Raw genomic sequence first — 6,000 nt, 5'->3', positions numbered from 1 at the left:
GCCCAGCTGTTGCACATCACGGCGGTGTCGCAGGGAATATACTGGCGCATCTCTCCATGTGTTTACCAATTCCGTGGCCATCGTCACCAGCACTGCAGCAGCAGAAGCAGCACTTCCTGGAATCGGGCAGCTGTCGCTTTAATGCTGCTGCTGCTACTGCTGGTGACTGTGGTTGACCAGTGCGTTCGATCGGATCACACAGAGACCACGCAGAGCATAACCTCCGGCCACCTCAAAAAAGAAAGAACACGAGAACCGGGGGGCTAGGGGAGTTCATTGGACTATCGCGCGTTCCGGTGCGGCAATTAGTGTGGCCCAAAAGTGTACTGAGCGTCGATTCGCAGCGGAGAAGCGAAAGAGCAATGGCACCATAAATTATTTATGAAACGCACACACTCACCGCCACACAATTGGCCCCTTTGGAGTTGGAATCAGGTAGTCGCGTGCGTAGTTACGGGAGGGCAATCTCAGGGGGTGCGACCTAGCGAGCGGAGTTTTAACCTGATTACCACCATAACACCCCGACCAGAGAGAACTGGGGAGATGTATTCTATTTTGTTTTTCCACAATTGATTGCCCCGGACACCCGGGTGACAGCTGGTGGTGTCCTCCTCTGGTATCAGCGAGACCTGTGACCATACGGCTCCATAAGTGCCTGTCGATGGCGTTTCATTTTCATTTGCAAATACTGTTTGTGTGGTTCGTTAAGCTTGACGTAGCAGCCGACGACTTTCACCGCAAAGTGCAGCATAGAAAGGGAGTACGACAGAGAGAGATTATCGCAGGTTGCCATGATGGCGAGTGACAGCGGCCGCCACTGCCGTCAGTTGATGACAGATTAGAGATTGAGGTTAGGTTAGGGGCCAGTTTTGCATACGCGGCACGTGGTTACGGCCATTTCCCGGAGTGGTTTTTCTTTAAGTGGATAACGCACCACTCGATGCACACAGCAGGGAGCAAAACCGTAACCGTAAAGCAGTAAAAGTAACATTGCAACCCAACCGCGTGCCATATTCAAACAAGCCACGCTACTTCATGCTTTCTAGCTGGCATGGCGTCGGATGCTGTTGCTGTGCCGCGACCGACTCTGCTTCCGACGCGCATGAATCTGTTATGTGGCTTTATTTTTAGGTTGCATCATCATCATCGGTCGGATTTGCTTCGCTCACTCACCTTTCTTCCCAATCCAAACCCACCAACACCGCCGGACAAGTGCATCGAATGCATAGGCGGATGCAATCCCCCCTCGGGGAGAAAGAGAGAAGCAGCCAGCGAACGAACGCCAGGAGGAACGGAACCTGTTCCCATTCTACCCACCCACCCACTACCACCTCCGCAGACAGGCAGCAGCGATGGCCAAGTGCGGAAATGCGATATTTAATGACGTTTGACTGGCGCGTCTTCTCGCACGCTCGCGCAAAAGTGTTGAGGTGTGAGTCAAATCGTCCGTCCGTCCGTCCGTCCGTCTGATGACGATGCTGGCCACTCAGGGCGATCTCAGGGAGAGGATGGCGCGTCTTGTCAGACGTCTTCTTGATCGCTTGTTGTTTGAGGGGAAAAATCCGAAGAACTTTTCTTGCAACTTCTTAAGAGTTCCTTCTTCTGGCTGCTGGTGCTGCCGAAAGCGATCTCTATCCACCATCGTCCCACATTCTTGGCGAATAAATAAGAAACGTCCGAATGTTCCAATTTGTTCCCGAGTTTGCCGCTTCCTTCGTTGGCCCGTATTTTCCAAATTTGTTTCCATCTCGAGAGACAGCATCGAATCGTCCGTTCGTCGGTATCCATCGACAGGCACTCTGCTCTCTCTCTCTCTCTCCATGACGAATGGCTGCTGCAGGCGGTGCAAACAAGTTTGTGTCTTTCCGCCGTCCCCCCAAAACCATTCCTCGCACTGTTTCCACTTTTCAAAGACATTTTGTGTGGCCCACGGAGAGGGAGAGGAAGGGAAGTCGAAAATAAAACTTTGTTGTCTTCTGAGTGTGTGTCTATTGGCATCTTTCGCCTTTCGTCACGGCATTTGTTTATGCTCCCTCACTCCGCTGCTGGTGACACAATTCGATCTGCGTCGAGCAGCCACACTCTTCGGGGGATGGGAGGCATTCTCGGTGCCCCGCGGCCAGAGCATAATTAACGAGACACACAGGCCTGTTCGGAGAGGGTACGTCGACAGAATGTCACGTCTTTTAAAGTCGATCAATCCATCGGATTCCGCCCGCGTCCCCGCGGTGACAGATGGATGGCCGATCGATGGATTGGTTTAGAATCGATTTAATTAACCGGCTCGGTGGGGGTGGTGCTCATGGTGGTGATGACCATCGACCAACTGACTGACTGACACGCCATTCAGCGTATCAGTGTTCTAATGAGGTCGGTGGTCTTAGATGCCCCCGGGGAAGGAATGAAAAAGAGAACGAAAGAGAGAGAGAGAGAGAGAGAGCGGGTTGCGCGCTCGAATCCCGTTAATTGGAGGTCGTTGGAGGCGTGGAGTTGGAGTGCGAAAAGCGAAGAAAAAGGAGAATGCGGAGCAGCATCAGGCCGTGTCCGTGCGTGCTCACTGAATGCTAATAATTGATGCTAATCTCTTAAGCTCGCGCGTACCACAGAGTCCCCGTCGTAGTCAATCTCGACCGCATCGGCATCCAAAAGCAAAAGAACAAGATAAGCTGAAGATGGAAGAAGTCGAATAGTGGCCTCGTATGGCGATGAACTCAAAAGGGTCATAACTTCCTCGTGGTGGCCACAGCGAGACTGACCTCAATCGATTTGCTCAGGAGAAGTGTAACTCGGGCGTTAGCTCCACTTCGCATCGACAAACTTTGAACATTCTGACACCAAATGGAGCTTCATATCTTTAGCAGTCTGTTCAGTTCTGCTCGCAACAGCATGCAACATGCATTTCCAAATAGCATTCCTACAACTTCTTCTACTGCTGTTGCTGCTGCTGCTGCTGCTGCATGGCTTTGCATACAAAAGGAAGGAGATCAGAATTTCAATAAAAGATTGCCTTCCGAACACGCCACATTACGAGCGTCGTCGTAAACGGTTTTATAGTTTCAAGACCTCACAGGTCCGCTCTGTGTTCTTCTTGAAATTCTTGTTCTCCTCCCTCTGACATACACTTTTCATTTACCGAGAAGCAGCAGAGGAGCCCACAAGGGACTGCAAGAGCGCACGGAGGCTGTCCCGACCTGCGGCCTCCGGGAGTCCTTATGCAATCTTCGCTTAGAGCGTGTCTTAGAGAGAGCAAGAGACAGAGCGAGAGGGAGAGAGAGAGGTCCTACTGGAGGTGAGGTGGTTTTACGATCGAGACCACAACTTGCCACAACCATAACAGTGACGGCGAAAAGTGGAAATTGCCTATTTCGGAATGCAACATCTCGGACGCGAGGTCGCTTCGAGACCTCAAGCCTCGCCGCCAGAGACACCGAGCGAGGTGGTGAGCTTGAAAAGACCGGTCCAAGTCCGGGTTGAGCAATGAAATGGTCAACACATTTCGCACAAACAAATGCATGCGCGCGAAACGAGGTTAAAGGTTAGCTCCAGTTTGCTTGGAACGGAGAAATCGTTGGATTTTTGGAGGAATTTCGAGAATTACATAAACAGTGCGATCAACCTCGCGATCGAAACGTCCATTTGAAGTGAAGATGAGCTTATAGACTGTCAAATGCCTCTCTTTTCGGTTTGATTTGTGCAGCAACAGCAGCAGGCGTTAATCCAGACGAGATCACACTCGGCTGTCACTCTGCCATCTTAAATCAACCAGCAACCAGTGTCGTCAAAAGGGACGTTTGAAGTGATCCATCTGCTCAGGAGAGACCGGAGAAAGGCCCCTTGAAGAAGCGGGGCGTTAATTACGTTTCAAACTTCCAAAACCATCCCTAGATGAGATAGGTCCGTGTCTCTGTTCGTATGTTTATGTGCTGCTTATGTTGTGGTTTTGGATCTCTCTCTCTCTTCGGTGGATGGCGCATCTGGGGGATGATCTATGATCATGCGCGCCTGTCTTAACACGCGCTTAGGCGTGTTACAAACCCCGTTAGAGACGGCGCGTGACGGCGTTCCGCTTCAGGCAGAGGGTCCGGGAATGATGATGTATTCCTGCTCTGCTTCCTATTCTGTTTCCTCGTCTTCCACCCTCGTTCTCCGGCGGTGGTGCAAATCTCGGGGAGGACAAATCATAAAACATCGAACAACGCCGTTGGCTTAAAGTGGCAAACTGTGGAGGGGAAACCTAGATGGATATGGGTTTTCTATGTTTAGAGCCGACTACTATGTATAGGATTGGTGTTTTTTTGGAAGAAGTTGACGTTGGTTTTTAGAAGTTTCGTCGAAGTAGACCACAAAAACGTTCCCCAACATCGATCATTTGCAATATCTGCAGAGATGGAGTGCTAAAGGCCTTTTAGGGACACAGAAACAGGACATTAACCTCGTGGGCAACGCCTCGTGTGGCTTATTGGACTACATCAGCAACCTGGAAAGCTGAAAGGAGCGGAACTGGATGGAACCCCGTTTCAATCCAAATACGAACTCCTTTCCAGCGTGGCTTATCCCTTATGTTGGACTGAATGCTGGTTTCTTCCCCAGCAAAGGCACTCTCCATTAATGCATTGTCATTAATAATTGTGGATGAGATGAGATCTCGCCCACTGCCCACTGATGATCATCGTCTGCTACCCGATGTCTGTGAGCCCGTCATTCTGGCTCTTGATTGATCGAACCGGGTCTCTCTATCAACCACGAATCCCCCAACCAGGTCGCGCTTATGGGCCACCTCATCTTCTCCAGAGGTGCTACCGTTCAACGGTGACTGGAGTTTTATGTTCCTCCTGCGAGAGATCGAGACCTGCCCGGGGGATGCAACCACGGGACGTCGTCGTCGTCGTCGTTCGGTGTCTTGGCGCGCCGGCCTCATTAAGGTACCCGTGCTCCGGTCGCCGTGCCGCGCCATGGCCTAACACCTACGCGTTGTCTCGCTCTCTGTGCTGAAGAGACAACCATGATAGTACCTCGGGACGACCTGGGGAGGATGGCCCGGTATGCAGGGCTTATTAATGCTCCTTTATGAGTCTCGTGCAGTTTTCCAATATTTATTACTCGAACGGTCGCGAGACGCGCGTTGTTCGTGCAATTTGCGTGGACGTAAGCAGCCCCTGGAGCTGCTTGGAAGGTCTGCACGCCATGCTGCTGCTGGAAGGTGTAGAATGCTGATGCTGCTGCTACAGAGACGGATGCATGGATGGCGACAGAAAGGAGAGAGAGATGATTGGGGCGCGATTGTCGCCGGTGTGGGTTGTGCATGCCAGATTTGCCATTGTCATGCGGATCAGGGCCCTCGCCATCATCTCTGCCTCGAAGACTCGAGGCTCGAGGGTGACGGTTAATATTCGTTTTGATGACTTGATCAATCTTATGCTCGAGAGGGTTAATTGCACAGCGAGAGCGACTAAATGCAAATAGACCTGCTGGCTTAGCTGGCAGAAACTTTGATTACAATGTTTTAACGCTCCGCGGAGCGCGCTGCTTAATGCTGCACGCTGTTCGTTATGCTTGAAGCGTTATTTTTTCGAAATCTGGCTCGATTCTCAGCCTAAGCTCAACTCTGGGCGGTGAATTCATCGGGATGCCTTTTTCCATCCAGCAATAAACACTTGAACTCTGAACAGCCGGTTCGGCTCTGCTGTTAGGACAGAGTCAAAAGTCAAAAGAGAAGCACGAGCTCGAGAGTTTTCGGGAAAAATACACAAATTCATAACTTATGCTCTCGTTCATTTTGCTGTCCCGACTTTTGTCCAACTTTCCTTTCGATTTTGTGACGCCTACGGAGGCAGCTGTGTCAGCAGCAACAGAGCGAACGGGAAGAAGATGCGATGCGAATCAGAAAGACTGAACCCGATATTTTGATACAGACTATCAGGAAGAGACAGAGAGAGAGAGAGAGAGGGCAGCGGACATCACGCGGCGTCATCTGGTTTCGATTGCGAAGCGGAAAATGCT

General features: G+C 51.1%; 1 protein-coding gene across 4 annotated transcripts in view; it reads right to left on the bottom strand.

Moving 5' to 3' along the window:
- LOC126573074 (protein sickie) overlaps positions 1-6,000 on the bottom strand; it is a 243,954-nt gene that overhangs the window by 100,601 nt on the left and 137,353 nt on the right. The gene's annotated exons all lie outside the window — the stretch shown is intronic.

The sequence above is a fragment of the Anopheles aquasalis genome, chromosome 2 (assembly GCF_943734665.1).
Source record: "Anopheles aquasalis chromosome 2, idAnoAquaMG_Q_19, whole genome shotgun sequence".
In the NCBI taxonomy this organism is placed as follows: domain Eukaryota; kingdom Metazoa; phylum Arthropoda; class Insecta; order Diptera; family Culicidae; genus Anopheles; species Anopheles aquasalis.
This window is presented reverse-complemented; position numbering and strand designations above follow the sequence as displayed.